This window comes from Gracilinanus agilis, chromosome 1, assembly GCF_016433145.1.
Source record: "Gracilinanus agilis isolate LMUSP501 chromosome 1, AgileGrace, whole genome shotgun sequence".
Taxonomy (NCBI): domain Eukaryota; kingdom Metazoa; phylum Chordata; class Mammalia; order Didelphimorphia; family Didelphidae; genus Gracilinanus; species Gracilinanus agilis.
In genome coordinates, this window is record NC_058130.1 from 735,369,588 (window position 1) to 735,387,087 (window position 17,500).

Sequence of the window (17,500 nt, forward strand, 5' to 3'; positions counted from 1 at the left end):
AAACTTTGTATCTTTCTGTAGCTCTATTATTTACTGTTGGGATTGTAGAAAGCAGTTATTGGCCAGTCTGTACTTTGTGCTTCAATAAATTTCTTCCGTATTCTTTGCTTCTGATTTTCCTATCTTTTTATTGTGCCTGTTTTCTTTTTGTTTTGTGTGTGTTTGTTATTATTTTTTTTGCTACTGTTCTTCCTCCTAAATGTAAATCCAGCTGCCTCCCATTTAGTTTAGTGGGTTTTTTAAAAAAAACAAATTCTAATTGCAGTTCTGGGTTGGGGGGGGGCAAATGCACAGAGTATTTTTGCTTCCTCCTAAGTCTTGGAATGCCACCATTTTTGCACCACACTCAAATTCAGTTATAAAAATGAGTGGATTTTTAACTGACTTGTCCATCTAACTTGTTGCTTAGTTTCATGAGTATCTTAGAAAGTGTTTAAAAATAAGCATGTTGGCATCAATGTTAGTTAGCAGGGAGAAACCATTGTGGACATGGCTCCAAGTAACCAACCTGGTCATGTACTTCTGCCTACTATCTGACTTTCTGCGAGTCCTCTGTCTTTGAGTCCAGAGCTCCATCTCTTCTATCTCCTGGAATAGACCTTCTTTAACCAAGAACGGTATATTATGCTTGTTTATTTGTCCTGAAACTTCATATTAGAGATTTGTGAATATTCTGCGAATCATTTCACATTAATTCTTGATCTCTTTTCTCCCTTTAAAATTCCATCATCTTGAACATCTTCATATGGGAATTGGCTATGCACCCATTTATTCAATGTTTGTTAAAGCTCTTCATATTTTTGTGGACTTTTCCTGTGTTGGATACCATAAGTCTTTAAGACTAGTTAGGACTTTTAAGCATCAGATAAGAATTTAGTATTAAAATACTTCAGGGAATCTTTATAAAATGAGACTTGAATTAAATGTAGAAGGCTTTTATTGTTCCTTCTATCTAAATCTGTTCCTAAATGAAAGCATTCGTTCCATTTAAAAATTTTGCTTTATGAGCAAGATCATGATTTTTTGGCTAAAGCTCAGAAATAGATTATTGGGGAATAGCATCTGAATCCTAGCCAGAAAAGAATTCAAGAGGCCATCAGTGTCCATCTCAGGCATGATGAGGTAGCTGGAATGTCACTTGTATTACAAGTAATGGTTTCCTGAGAAGAAGAAAAAAGTCCTGAAAATGATGTATGAGCTAGAGCTTTAAATCTGGGAAGATGAGTTAAAATGGTTTTAAGTAGGTCCACCAGACCTAGACCTTGATCCCCCCCCCCCCCCCCAGGTTCCCTTTTCATCAGGGATTGAAGCTTATATGCCTCCTTTCAGCAGTGCATGAATGTTCGTATTTCCATTTATGGTGACTTTTTGGTCTAGTGATCCACCCAGGTGACCAAACAATAGCTACAGAAGGGGGGAACCTTTTCTCCAAATTTTGGACACCTACTCCCACCTTGCCGGTTTTTTTCCCCTCCCTTTTCTTCCTATGCTGTCAGTGTTCCTATATGGCTTCAACAAAAGTCAAGATGCCAGCATTTTGTCAGAAAAAGTACTAGTAGAGGGTTGGTGAGAATTGGCTACTGATTCACTAGTGGGGGGAGTGGAGAGGGGCTTCCTGAATATAAAAGGAACAAGTCCATTTTCCCTCAGGCAACTCCCGGCATAAGATGAATTTGATTCCCTTTGATGTCCCCAAGTCTTAAAATTCCATGGTGGAATAACATCTTTTCCCAAACAAAGTTATGCCCCACTAACTTACTGCTCCAAAATCCAGCAGCCAGAGTGGGGTATTTTAAGTCAACCATACCTTCTTCCTAATACAGAAGGGAAAACTATTGGGGTGGGGGCGGCACATGAATTTCTCATGGATCAGAGGACTTCCAAAATTCGTTTGTTGGCCTGTCATATGCCAGTAACAAAACTGACTGGCAGAGATAAAAGTTGCCACAAGTGGATGGTGGGGCTAAAGGGCCTCAAAGCTAAAGAAGTTAAATAGAAATGGGAGTCTCCATAAAACTAGGCTCTTTGTATTGGGAAGATAAAGTGTAACTAGGATAAAGTAATGTTTTGGAAATATAAAATACTATAGGGTTTGGAGAGTCAGGGGAAGGCCTTTAGAAGACAAGGCTTTTACAACTGACTTGGAAGGGAATAGGCCAAGGAAGTAGTTTCAAGGTAGATACATTCCCAGTTCTAGCTTACTATCCCTTAAACCAGTGATGGGGAAACTTTAAAGAGGGGGCCAAAGGAAAGGAAATGCTCATCTGTCAGTCTGTTTCTAAGGCAACTCTTTCCAAGATTCATTGTATTGTATCCTCATTGTATTCTTCAGTTTAGGAATAATGTCCCGCGGCCAGATAGAACATTTAAGGGGGCCCCGCATCTGGCCCGCCAGCCATAGTTTGCCCATCACTGCCTTAAACTATTAGTATGACTGCGTGGCATTCAACCATATTAAATTTTTTAAAGCATGCTAGGCATTATATTATGAACTTGGGATGTACTTGACCAATATGATGAGGATCCAGGTAATGTGAATGTTGGGAAAAGGGGAAAGAAGACTAGTTCAGTAGGGCTAGTAAGTAAAGTGACACAGTGAGGCAGGAAGGAAAATAGAGCATTGTAATAAAGTTCCTTCCAGTTTTAAATCTGGAGATCTTTGAATCATCGAAGGGGGTGTCAATTAGTGATACAACTTTGCCAGAGAATAAGGAAGCAAGTCAAGCATTTATCAAGTACCCACTATTATACCAGGCCCTTAGGCTCAAAGGAAAAAATGAAACCAGGACGGAATTGAACAAAGATTGTGCATGTGTTCCGTGCATAGATAGCTATGTGCCAGCCAGGTACTGGGGAGGGCCACTAAACTAGAACAAAGGTCCCTTTCCCCAAACAGGTTCTGCCGAGAAAAATAAGATTTACAATGTGAATTCAGTGTTGGCTAATAAAAGGAGCCATTGAAAGTTGAGATGAGATCTGTTATATATGGATAAGAGTACATGGATAAAAGTATTCTGGCCTCTGATTAAACGCCTGCTCATCTCCTTTTCCCCCTCTGACTAGAGGGAAGGACCATGGGCTCCAGGACCTCTTAAGAAAGGGGCTCACAACCACTGCTTTTTGTATTTTTTTGGCCTTCTCCATCAAGTTCCTGTGCCCAGGTACTCTTCCCCCACCCCTTTCACCTTCTGTGTTTTATCAATTTCCATCTAGTTGTAAGCTCCTGGAAGTCAGGGAATTTTTCCCCCTCAAACTTGAATTTATATCCTCAACATTTAGCATAAGGCCTGGCACATAGTAGGTGCTTACCAAATGCTTATTGACTAAATGTCTATAGGCCTAAGTTACATAGGATATATGTGTGCAAACATGCATAATAAACAAGCATTTTTTTCCAGTGGTTTCAGTCATGTCTAACTTTGTGACCCCATTTGATTTCTTAGCAAAGATAAAGTGGCTTGCTGTTTCCTTCTCCAGCTCATTTCACAGATGAGAAATTGAGGTAAATAGGGTTAAATGACTACCCTAGAATCACAGCTATTATATAAGAATCTGAGTTCTGATTTGAACTTGGGGTCTTCCTGATGCCAGGCCTTATTATGCTCTATGTGCTTTGCTACCCAGCTGCCCCAACTAACAAATGGGCCTACAGTGTAACAGAACATTCATAAACCAACTTATGTGCAAAAATTAAAAACTTCATAGCATTGCCTAGAGACAAATTTTATCTATGATTCATTCCTGATAGTACTCCAGAAGCTTATTTGTGTAGACAAGAAAATTAAGCATATTTAAAATATGCAATAATTAATGTGCATCATTTCACATGCAATTACATGCAGGCATATTTACTTGTGTAAGTTTTCTTATCTGCCTAAGTGTAATCTCTAGATTTTCCTGCAATGGGTATATACTGGTCTGATAAATAATAATAGTCTGGACTTTGTGGTGGTCCAGGTTTTAAAAATGTTTTTATTTTCTCAGCTTTTAACATTGAGTTCCAAAATTCCTTCTCTCTTCCCTTCTTGAGAAGACCAGGACTTTGATTTAGGTTCTACATGTGCAGTCATGTGAAATATTTCCATATTATCCATGTTGAAAAAGAACACAAATGGAGGGGGCAGAATAAAAGAATAAATTGAAGGCTCTGTCAGTTCTCTGGAGGGTGAATAGCATTTTTGTTTAAATCCATACTTTTTTGTCTTAGAATGGTTATCAGTTCCAAGGCAGAGCAGTGATAAGGACTTAGGCTTTTGGGGTCAAGAGACTTGCCCAGGGTCACACAGCTAGGATGTGTCTGAGACCAGATTTGAATTCAGGATCCCCTGTCTCCATCCTTGACTATCCACTAAGCCACCTGGCAGATGGCATTTTTCATCATAAGTCTTCAGAATTCTATCTTGTATTGCTCAAGATTTGTAATTCACTTTTGGGCAGTTGCTGTCTTCCTACCTGAGCTAATTGACTTGTAATTAAGATACATTTCCAAACTTGTAGATGGCCCAAGTTGACTAGCAGTGAACTACATCATATTAAGGGGAGAGAGAGAGGGATAGTCATCTCCAGTTGAATAACATTATAGTTAGAAAAGGTGTTTTGTGGTTTATTTCTTAGCTGACCTGATTGCTTCGATTTTAGCAATTCTTCACTAGGAATGTCTTACTGAGCCCTCATATTGTGAGCTCCTTGAGCGGGGCTTGTTTTTTGCTTTTTTATCCCTAGCGTCTAGCCCAGTATTTGATACACAGGTGAGTTACTAAGTGAATGTTGACCGTGTGCTTGAGGCAGTCTTTCCATAATTGGTAGGTAGGTAGTCTGGTGTCCATCAGTTTTCAAACCTCTGAGATTCAGAATGGATTAAGTGCCAACTATGTACCTGGCACTGTGCTAAGCACTTGGTATACAAAGAGACAAAAGACAGTCCCTGACCTCAAGGAGCCTATAATCTGTTGAGAAGACAGACATGTATAAGCAAGCTATATTCAGAGCAAATAGGAAATAAACAGGAGACACTAGAATTGAGAGGGGTTGAGAAAGGCTTCCTGTAGAAGGTGGGATTTTAGTTGGGACTTACAGACATGGGGGGGGACATAGAACGAAAATGCTTGAAACCTAGAGGAAGGTCTTATTTAAGGAATAGCCAGGAGAAACTAGCTGCATTCAGAGGAAGAACTGTGGGAGGAGAAACACTGAAGAAAAACAACAGCTTGAACACATGGGCTGATGGGGATATTATTGGGGATGTAGACCCTAAATGATAACTCTCAATAACGTGGAATTAGGTCTTAATCAATGATACATGTAAAGCCCGGTGGAATTGTGTGTCGGCCAAGGGGGATTAGGGGAGTTTGGGGGAGAGGGAAAAGAACAAGAACAAGAAAGGTGTAAAAAAAATAAAAGGAATAGCCAGGAGGCCAGCTCAGTGTCTGGATTGAAGAGGAGCCCCTGAGCAAGGTATAGAAAGACAGGAAAGGTGAGGGGAGAGGTTAGTTATGGAGAGCCTTGAATACCAAACAGGATTTTGTGTTTGATCCTGTAGGTGACTGGAAGCCACTGGGGAGGGACAATGTCAGATCCATCCTTTAGGAATGTCACTGGTGGTTGAGTGGGGAAGCAGACCCACCTGTGGCATGTTATTACATTAGTTAAGGTGAGGTGATGAGGGTGTGTATTTGTGGCTGTAGTAGCAGAGGAGGGGACGTTTTGGAAAGCTGTAGCAGATTAGCAGTGGAGGGTGAGACGAGCTAAGACTAACACTTAGATTTGAGTTGAGATTCTACTGGGGGGGGGGAACTGGGAGGATGTTATTTCTCTAAACAAAAGTTTGGAAGGGTAAAAGAATTCCATTTTAAGCATGTTGGGTTTGAGATGTCTGAAAGGTAGTTGGAGATGTGAGGCTGGAGGTCAGTAGAAAGTTTGGGGCAGGATAGATGGATTTGAGAATCAAGATGATAGTTAAATTTATGGGAGCTTATGAGATCACAAGTATTACAGAGAGAAGAGAAAGGGGCACAGAACAAATCCCTGTGGGACAGCTATGGTTAGACAGTATGATCTGGAGGGAGGTCCAGCAAAGGAGAACAGAGGAGTGGTCAGATAGGTAGGAGGAAGACCAAGAGAGAGAATTGTTCTAAAAATATAGAGATAAGAGTATCATGGAGAGAGAGAGAGTGATGAAGGGTGTCAATGGCAGCATAAAACACCACTATAGACAATAAGTGGTAATGGTAAATTGTCTGTATGGAATCTCCACCAGTCTTGAATTATTTTGTAAATGGACAAATTTGTTCAGTCTTAATTATGAGATAGCTTTCCTTCCATCAGTCTACTAACTTGTGCTTCTCATAAGCACCAACATTTCTTAACAAAAACTTATCGAAGGTCTCTTAATCATATATTTAGGCATTGCACTATCAGTTATTGTGAGTTGAAGGTTGTAGCTTATTTTTCTTCCAAACCTGCTTTGGAAAAGAAAGTGGCCAATGTCTAGCCTTGTAGTGTTAGCCAAATTGTTGTAGTGTTGCTAAGCCAAAACAAAAAAACCCCAAAATACCCCCCCCAAGTCCCTGTACATTTGCCTAGAAGTATCCAAGTCCAAGATTCTGTCTCTGTCCTGTAAAGCATAAAACAAAAACAAGTGAAATATACTTCTCTTTTGTTTGCTTTGAACCTTAAATAAGAGGAATACGGCTCTGAGAAAATGCCAGTTTTAAATCTCTTCTGTTCCAGGGAGATGAGCCTTATGCCTCCACTATATGCAATGATGCACTTTAGTATCTGGTAATGTAATGGTTAACTGTTGGTCATATTTAAAGAAATGGAAAAGCATTAAAAAAACAAAACGCCTCAAGAACCAGTGATTTAGGAAACAGGTACCTGCAGTTCAGAGAAAAGAGAATGAAGAAGGGAGGAGCCACCTGCCTTGGCTTTGCTTCTGGGTGAGCCCTGCAAAAACAAGATTTGCCCAAACATGCCTTGTGGCCTTGGAGCCTGGTGCTGGCAGCCTCATTGCTATATTTCTACTCCTGTTTCCATGGTGATTACTCTCTGTGGCTTTTGCTTTCTTGGTCCCCAACTAAGCTGTTTGTTGAGATTGATTGCGCCTCTGCACTTTTGTTCCCATACTGGCCCACGCTCTTGGTTCTCTGCAGCATACCTCCTTCAGGCTGGAGGGCAAGCCTGTGAGGGATCTCAGCCTGCTTCTGCCAGTCTTTCGTTCAGGGCAAAATCCCAGAAAACGGTGTAGGAGGGGGATGCTGGCTATTCTGCTGTCACAGGAGCTTATTTCTAATGTCTAATATAATAATGTCTTCTGTCTAATGTCTAATAAGATCAAAATACCACCTTAAAGGCTTGAAAAGATTCCAAGCAGACATCTATTGTGGATACTTGAAGATAATAATGGAGTTTTTGAAAGATGTAACAATGGAGATAATTTGCAAAGTCTAAAATAGGGAAACACACTTGCTAAAAGTGTTTGCATAGCCCTGGAAGAATTCCAGCGCAGAGTGCAAATGGAAAAGGGATTTCCACTGAAAAGGGCTGATGTGCTGATTGCATAAAGCTCTGGAACATGACAGCCTCCTAATCAAGATCTATCTGTGATTTCTCAAGAATTCATTCACTTTGACTATCCATGCTGAAAAAAACCAATGGATGAAGAATGTCTGCTCTAGACTATTATATGAGTTGGATGAACAACCTAGAGATGTGATATTCATACGTATCTGTGGGACAGACACCAGGGGAGAACAGCGAACTAATTCTAAAAATGAACAGGAAGAAAAAAGCAGGTTGGACCATCAGGGAAGCTGCTCAAGGCCTTGAAAAAAAAATCCTTGTTTTACATCTTAGAAACAATACTGTGTTATCTGTTCCAAGGTAGAAAAGCAGTAAAGGCTAGGCAATGGAAGTTAAATGACTTGCCCAGAGTCACACAGCTAGGAAGTATCTGAGATAAGATTTGAACCAGGACCTTGTGTCTATGCCTGGCTCTCAACAATCCACTGAGCTGCTCCCAAGAAGTATCTTTTAAGGTCAGATTTGGACCCAGAGTCTCCTTTCTCTAGGCCTGGCTCTCAATCCACTGAGCCACCGAGCTGTCCCCTGATGTCCCATTTTTCTATGAGCTCCCTCTTCCCTTCTCATCATTGAGCCCCTTAATGTAATACCCCTTCTGAGCTACTTTCCCAACTTATACTTGCACTTGGGGGTCCTCCAAGTGCTCATTCAGGGTTCTAAAGATAACCACAAGAAACTGAAGTTTCTACAGTTATTTTTTTGAGCCCCTCTCCATGTGCTTCCTAGTGATTATCAGTCAGACTTAATTAGGTTTTAGAAATAATATCTCCTAAGCAGATTTAGCATAGATAGCTTTTAGGAAAAAAAAACAAAAAACAAGACAATTTCCCTAAACTAGGGGCATACTGTCCCCTTGAAAAAATATAGAGAGAGTCCTTGGGGAGATTGGGCTTAAATTGAATGCATAAAGGTAATAAAGGTAACATGTGGCAAAAAGGTAAGTAGAAATTTTTTCCTCTGTAAAGCTCTTGTAAAAGTTCCTTATTTGTAGCTCTCTGTTGGGCTCTAAGGAGGAGTGTCTTTCTACAATCCATTGCTTACATTTCCTTCAGAAGGATCATGTTTTTTACTGCGTTTCCCAAGGGTGACAGCCTCCAATGAGGTTGGTGAGGCTAGCCACTGTTTCTTTGGGGACACTTTGGGGATCATCTGACCTTTGTGTAACTTACAAAGTTGTTAACAGGTTAGCTGGGTGTGGGGCAGAAGAAAGAGGCAGAAACCATCTTTTTCTCTATCCCAAGAGCAAACGATTCCTTTTAGAAGTCCTTTGCTGCTGAATTGGACTACCACTCTACTGACTAAGTTGGTTTGTTCTTTCTATATGGAACCCAACAGTGTGTCTTGATTTTTTTTTTTTTAGACGATTACAATATTTCTTATACACTGGCATCTGTCTTTAATGAATGACTTTGTTCTTAAAATTTATTAAAGACAAGCTGTCATCTAGTTTGCACTTTTGATTGATTCAGAGGAGTTGTCTGGGCATTAATTTACATTATTTGGGAGTGGTGCAAAATCTTCCCTCAGAACATCATCATCATCCACTAAGTCCTGTTTTACTCCAGCCTCTAATGAAAACTTTGCTCTTTCTTCTTGCTACCTATTCTTTACATTTACCCTAGATCACATTCCCTCTTGGCTTCTCTAACAGATTGCCTATCATTACCCTTTTCCACTAATCTTCACTGACTCCTTAGCTATTCTTTTTCTCCTGCTGACAAACATGACCAAGTCTTCCCCATGGGAAGAAAAAAAATTCCTCACTAGATCTCCCATTTCAGATAGTTATCATCCTTTATCTGTCCTCCCTTTGTTAGTTAAACTCATTGTTTTCACTCCTTGCCTCCACTTCTCATTCTTTTCCTAAAAACCTCTGCATTCTGATCTTGCTAATGGATTCACAGTCCCACTCTTCACAACACAGCTTTTCCAAACCTTTGCATCGCTCCTCAAATTCCCATGGCTTCCCCACCCCTAACTCACTTGAGAACCAAAAAAAGCGGAAGCCATTTGCCACGAGTTCTTCTCCCTTCCTCAACTCAAATCAATCCTTTTGCCACTATCTCTTCTCCCATTTCACACAGAGCCCTCTCTCTACATGCGCCCTCAATCCATTCCATCCTATCTTCCACAGATTGCCCTCTCTACAATCTCCATTCTTTCACTTCTCTTCAATCTTTTCCTACCCATTGGCCATTTCCCTGCAATCTAGAAACACTCATGTCTCCTTCATCCTCGAAAAGTGCTCATACAATTTTTCCATCTCCTGGCTATTGACCTATACTACTTCCTTTTGTGGCTAAAGCAACCTCGATTTGGTGGCCCCATTTCCTTTCCTTTTACTCTTAATTCTCTATAGTCTAAATTCTAACTTCATCACTCACGTGAAACAATTCTCTCCAAATTTGCCAGGAACCTTTTTTCCCCCCTTAAAACCTCCACCTTCTGTCTTAGAATCAATACTAAATATTGATTCCAAGGCAGAAGAGTGGTGAGGGCTAGGCAATGGGGGTTAAGTGACTCGTCTAGAGCCACGCAGGTAGGAAGTATTTCAGGCTAGATTTGAACCCAGGACCTCCTAGCTGCAGGCCTGGCTCTATCCACTGAACCAGCTAACTGTCCCCCAATAATCTTTTAATTGCCAAATCTAATGGTATTTCCCAAATTCTCTTCTTTCCTGATCTCTCTGAAGCCTTTGACATTGCAACTTGGATTTCATCTTTGACTCCTCACTTTTTCTCAATCCCTCATCCAGCTGCAGCCAAGTCTTACTGATTCTACCATATCGGTATTTCTTTTTTATACACCCTCCTTCTCCCCTCTGACAGTGCCACCAGCCTGGTGTAAATCCTCATCGCCTCCCACCTGAACTATTACATTAGCCTACTGGTTGGTCTTCTTGCCTAGTGTCTCCCCGCTCTAATCCACACTTCATTCATCTATCAAGGAGATCTTCCTAAAGGATAAGACTGACCCTGTCACTCCTGTCCCCCATTCAATTATTGATCATTAAGTAACACAGTGTTTAGACTGCTGGGCCTGGAATCAGGAAGCTGTAAGTTCAAATACGACCTCAAACACCAGTTGTCTGACCACAGGGGAGTCACTTAAATTGTTTCAAATGAGAATATTAATAGTATTCACCTTCCAGAATTATTGTGAAGATAAAATGAGATGTTTGTAAAGCGCTCCAGTAGTTCCATGTTTCATCCAGTTCAAATATAAATGTAAAATCCTCTTTGCCTTTTAAAGCTTTTTTTTTTTTTTTTTTTTTTTTTTTAACATTTTTTAAACCCTTAACTTCTGTGCAGTGGCTCCTAGGTGGAAGAGTGGTAAGGGTGGGCAATGGGGGTCAAGTGACTTGCCCAGGGTCACACAGCTGGGAAGTGTCTGAGGCCAGATTTGAACCTAGGACCTCCCGTCTCTAGGCCTGACTCTCAATCCACTGAGCTACCCAGCTGCCCCCTCTTTTAAAGCTTTCTAAAGCAATCCCCATCTTTTCTTCTTTCGGCTCTTCTTGTTTTTCTCCATATTCTCTGCGATCCTTCGGCACTGACCTCCTTGATGTTCCTTGAATACAACAACGCCATCTCTTGATTCCATGCACTTTTTTTTTTAAACCTTTAAAAACTATCTGCGTTAGAACTGAAGCTAAAGATCATTTCCAAGGCCTAAGAGTGGTACAGGCCAGGCAAGTTAGGATTGCCCAGAATCACAGAGCCAGGAAGTGTTTGAGGCTAGATTTGAATCCAGATCCTCCTGTCTTCCACCCAGTTGCCCCAGACGACATGCATTTTCACAAAGATTATCTCCCATACCTCGATGCCTCCAAATCTCCATCTCCTTACTTCCCTTAGGTCTTGGCTAGAATTTTATATTCTGTAAAAAGCCTTTCTAAGCCTCCTTCTCCTTTACTTCTAAAATGATTTGTAATTCGTCTTGTTTATATCTTGTTTGTAAGATCCCAGCATCAAGGTGGTACAGTCGGGAAGTCTTGGGTTCTAATTTGACATATACTAGTTGCTTAGCCTTGAATTAGTCACTTAACCTGTCTCATTTTTCTTTTCTGTAAAAATATGGATAATAGTACCTACCTCCGAGGGTTGTTGTGAGGATCAAATGAGAGATAATATTTGTAAAGTGCCAAAACATTCTATAAAAGCTAGTTATTATTATTATTACATTGTTGTTTGTAGGTTGAAACCCCTGTTAGACTGAACTCCTTAAAATGCTCCATAAATGCTAGTTGGTGCTCCTGCTGCTGCTACTAGTACTCCTATCACCACCACCACCATCACTCCTTTGGTGTTCTGAGCCAGTCTGGCTAGGATGGTGAGGACTAAGCACTTCTCAGGTTTTTAAACTCCCAAAATAAAATACATATCATTATAAAGCAACCAATTATATTAAAATAGTTATCAAAAATTTTTTTAAAAAATCAATGGACAAAGGGGGCAGCTGGGTAGCTCAGTGGATTGAGAGCCAGGCCTGGAGACGGGAGGTCCTAGGTTCAAATCTGGCCTCAGACACTTCCCAGCTGTGTGACCTTGGGCAAGTCACTTGACCCCCATTGCCCACCCTTACCACTCTTCCACCAAGGAACTAATACACAGAAGTTAAGGGTTTAAAAAAAAAAATCAATGGACAAGAGATCCTGGGTTCAGATTTGGTCTCAGATATTTCCTAGCTGTATGAATGACCCTGGGCAAGTCACTTAACCCCCATTTCCTAGTCCTTATTGCTCTTCTGCCTTAGAACCAGGACATAGTATTGATTACAAGGTGAAAGCTAAGAATTAAAAAGAAAAAAAAAAAAAGCAGGGACCCAGGTTCAAGAATCCCTGCCTTGGGCAAGTAGTACCTGAATTGCTTCTGGAAGGAAAGGAGGGATGCTAAGAGATGGAGTTGAGGAGGAATTGCTTTCCAAATCACATAGTTTGGGAAGTGCTTAATGTGGTGCCTGGTGCATAGTAGGTGCTTTTCTTTCCTTCCTCCTTTCTTTCAGACTTTGCAAAGGTGTCATGATAGGCGACGAGGCATACAGCGTTCACTGAACAGTTGCTGGGCCAATTTGGGTGAAATGGAGGGTACATGAAAATAAGGACAGTGAAATATATCTAGAGAGATAAATACGAACCAATTTATGGAGAGTTTGTAATGCCAGACTAAGAATGATATGTGCCTTAGGAAGAGTGAGTGCTGCTGCTTCTCCCCCTCCTCCTCCTCCCCATGATGTGTAGAGGATGGATTGGCCAAGGATAGGGGGATTTCCAGGAGTCAGAGGTCCAGAGGCTGGACTAGAATACAAAGACCAACACCTAGCCCAGCTTTCCTTTTCTCATACTCCTTCCACCCACTGGATCTCAGATACAGCTATCAGTAAATATTTGCTGAAGAAGTGAAGGAAAGGACCGCAAGTTACCAAGGCAACAACTCTCCTCCTGATGAGAATCTTTAATGATGGGCTCTCCTGGGACTCTTGGCTGTCAGAGATGGAAGAGATCTTAGAATGCAGAAAGTCAGAGCCTTCAAATATCGAATTTCAGGGGCAGCTGGGTAGCTCAGTGGAGTGAGAGTCAGGCCTAGAGACAGGAGGTCCTGGGTTCAAACCTGGCCTCAGCCACTTCCCAGCTGTGTGACCCTGGGCAAGTCACTTGACCCCCATTGCCCACCCTTACCACTCTTCCACCTATGAGACAATACACCGAAGTACAAGGGTTTAAAAACAAAAACAAAAACAAATATTGAATTTCAGAGCAGGGAGTGCTCTTAGAACACAGGATGTCAGAGGTAGGAGAATAGAGGCTCTTATAACTAGAAAATACTTTATTATAGGCTGTCAGAGCTGGGAGCTGATGAAAGTGAATAGGAATAAGTTTAAATCTTATACTTGGATACAAGGATACAATTAGTGTCATAAATATATAAGATGGGGGAGGCATGGATGGACAGCAATGGTACTGAAAAGGTCAGGGGAGTTTTTGTGGAAGGAGGCAGCAATGTGATTAGCAGGATATATATATATATGAAATATATATGAATATATATATTTTAAACCCTTACCTTCTATCTTAGAATCAATACTGTGTATTGGCTCCAAGACAGAAGAGTGGTAAGGGTAGGCAATGGGGGTCAAGTGACTTGTCCAGGGTCACACAGCTAGGAAGTGTCAGAGGTCAAATTTGAACCTAGGACCTCCCATCTCTTAGCAGGATATATTGAATAACCTCAGAGGTCAGAATCATCAGGAACTTCTTATAGTGTATATTTCCTCAGGAATGCCCTGTTAAGGATAATGACTATTTTTACATATCTGATCACAAAACCAATATCTTCAGGGGAGACTTAGTTTTTGCTTGATGTTACCTACTCGACTGCCTCTAAGGCAATTCTAAAATTCTATGATTCAATGAATATTTTCCTTGCGTTTTGTTTAGACCCGTTTCTCCAGTAATTTCTACCTGGATTTACCCTGATTGTCCCCTACCCCCACAAATAAAACAAATCCCATTGTACAATCGGACAGTATTTGAGAGCTGGAAGGAGTCTTGATGGCCATTTGTACATTCCATATGCAAAGAACCCCCATTGTATAACCCACCCAACAAGTGGTTATATAGCCTCTGCTTGCATACCTCCAAGGAGGGGGAACCCACCACATCCCAAGACAGTCATTCCACTTTGGGATAGCTCTCATTGGAAATTTCCCTTATATTGAACCCAAATTTCCTTCTTTGAAACTTTTACTATTGCTTCTGGTTTTGCTTTCTGAGGTCAAATGGACTAGTTTAGTTACTTCTCCACCAGTAAGAAACAATTCAGCTATGATATTCTTCCTGTTTTTTTCTAGGCACAATATAACCAGTTCTCTTAACTGATTCTCATTTGGCACAGACATGAGGCTTTGCAAAACCTGGCTGCTCTCCTCTGGACACTCTCTGACTTAGTCATGTCCTTCTAAAACTATGGCACCCAGAACTCAACCCTTTAGATGAAGTTTAATCAAGCTAGAGTATAGGGACATGATCACCTCGGTTCTGGAAGTCAAGACATTAACTCTTTTGGCTGGCACAACTTTCTCATTTTGAGCTTGCCATCCACCTAGACTTGAGAACTAGCTTGAGAACAATAGCTGTCTATCTTTGCTGCCCTGATCTTTTACTTGTGAAGGCCAAGAGACTTTACATTTATCTCTGTGGAATTTAATCTTCTTCGATTTAGCCTAATAGTCTAACTTCTCAAGATCCTTTTAGAATTTGACTCCATCATCCACTATGTCAATTAACTTTCTTTCCATTGGGTCATCTGCAAAATTTGAGGAGTATAGCACTCAGACCTTCAATCAAGTTATTGATAAAAAGGTTAAACAATAGGTCAAGCACAGATTCCTGGGACACTCCATTGGAGGACCCCCTTCATTTAACAATAAACCATTAAAAAAAATCCCTTACCTTTTGTCTTAGAATCAATACTAAGTACCAATTCTAAGACAGAAGAGCAGTAAGGGCTAGGGCCTTAAGTAGGGCTTTAAAATAAAAATAAACCCTTATCTTCCATCTTGGACTCAATACTTGGTATTGGTTCCAAGGCAAAAGAATGGTTAAGAGCTAGGGAATTGGGGTCAAGTGACTTGCCCAGGGTCACACAGCTAGGAAGTATCTGTGGTCAGATTTGAACCCAGGTCTTTGAGAGTCCAGGCCTGGCATTCTGTTCACTGTGCTACCTAGCTGCCTAGCAATAAACCTTTATCAACTCCTCTTTGAGTCCAATCCTGTAACTAGTTCTGAATCTATCTGATTGAATGAATGAATGTTTAATCCAATGAAAAACAGTAACCAAAAGCTTTGCAAAAATCTAGGTAAACTGTATCCAGAGCATTGTCCTCATTAACTAGTTTACTGATCCTTCAAAAAATGAAATGAAGTTACCCTGCCATGATCTGTTCTTGACAAAGCCACCATGATCTATGATCAGTTTCTCCTAAAAAATTTGCCAACCATCCCTTTAACAACCTGTCCTTGAATTTTTCCAGGGATAAAAAAAGTCAAGCTCAGTGGTTTGAACATAGTTGGCAAAATCAGTTTTCTTTCCTTTTTTTTTTTTTTTTTTTTTTTGCGAATCAGTACATTTGCTATTCTCCAATCTCGTGGCACTTCTGATTTCCATTCTATTCCCCCACCCCTCCAGTGTGTTTAGGGTTTATTGGAGACATAATTAACTACAAGCATTCAAATCTGGCTGACATTTTCCTGTGGATTCAAGGGAATAATAGAGGTGGGGAACCTTGAAGTTGGGTCTATTTGAAGATATGACTTTTACCACCTCTTTTTCATAGCTTTTGGGCCCAATTCTCTGCATAGCAGAGATGGCTTCATGGGGGCTTCCTTTCATCTCTGTTTGGTCTCTTGATGTCAATGAACTCCCACGTTTCTCAGATTTCAGGCAGGAGAGATGCCAATCCTTCCCCTTGTTCGGCTTGTTCAGCGTCTTCAGAGATGTTGCTTGTTCAGCAAAATAAAGTTCCTTCTCACTCCTGGGGCACACGTAGGAGATGAAGGGGCCATGGTAGAACTCTGATCTTTCAAATATCCCTGGCAGGGGCTCATCCAGCATGGCTGCCCATTCTTTCATGACCCGAGGATGTAGTTCATCTGCGCCAGGTAACTCGAATGCCTCCACTGCAGCCAACTGCTCTCTTAAGGTCTGCTTAATGATCTTGTTTATCAATTCTGACACTGGTATTTCTTGTTATAATTCAGTACTTTAGGCAGGTCTATAAGTTGCTGATAAAGCACTGCCCTGTATTGGTATGGAAGATTCCTTATCTGGGAGTACCCCATGCTGATGAAATCATAGGGCTGGCCCCTCTAGCTACAGAAACAAAACACCCTCCTTTTTTTGTTGTCCTTTATCCTGGGGTCAGCCTTTAGACTAATGAAGGCAGCTCTCAGTCTCTTCTCCAGGCTCAGCAGCCAGGCTTTTTGCTATCTTGGTCACCTTCCTCTAGATTTAGTTCAGATTGTCAGCAATCTGCAGACATTTCTCCTGTGCCTTTCTTTGATTGCTCTCTCTTCTATATTGAAATCGATATTTCCCATCCCGGGCAAAGGTGTATCTCTCTTCCCCCCAAGTCCCTGGCTTGAACAAGAGAACAAAGAAATGAGAAGACCTGGGAGAGTGTGTAGACAGATCCAGAGTGCTTTTATTTCTCCCCTTGCTCTAGAGATAGACTTATTCTTCTTTTTCTTTTTTTTTTTTTTTAAACCCTCACCTTCCGTCTTGGAGTCAATACTGTGTATTGGCTCCAAGGCAGAAGAGTGGTGAGGGTAGGCAATGGAGGTCAAGTGACTTGTCCAAGGTCACACAGCCGGGAAGTGTCTGAGGCCCGATTTGTACCTAGGACCTCCCATGTCTAGGTCTGGCTCTCCATCCATTGAGCTACCCAGCTGCCCCTAGAGATAGAGACTTCTTGGCTGCCAAGCAGGGGAATGGGGGAAGAGAACTGTGACCCAACTGGGGCTTTCTGCTCATTAAGTAACTGAGTGGCAGCTTCACTTGGGAGAGCAGATCGTTGGGGCACGGTGGCTTCAGTCTGCTGCGGCCAGAGATTGCCTGGGCTGGGCGCGAAGGGTTCCGTGTCGGGGCTTCCTATTTTTCCTTCTGTTTTCGCTGCCCGATAGAGGATATAGCCGTCTTCTATTGCGGTCTTGTGCCTTGTGACTCAGAGTGTGGTCGCTCCCCGAGAGAGATTCCAGATGCAGAGGGATTTCCTCTTTTTAATCATGTGGAGCCACAGTTCACCTCATCTCTTTGTTTAAACGTGGAAGCCGGTGATGGTCCAGCAGGGACGGTCATGTAGGTGTTTGCAAGTGGAGGGACCTCTGGTGGCCCGTTCCAGTACTGCAGCCTTTTGGGGGAAG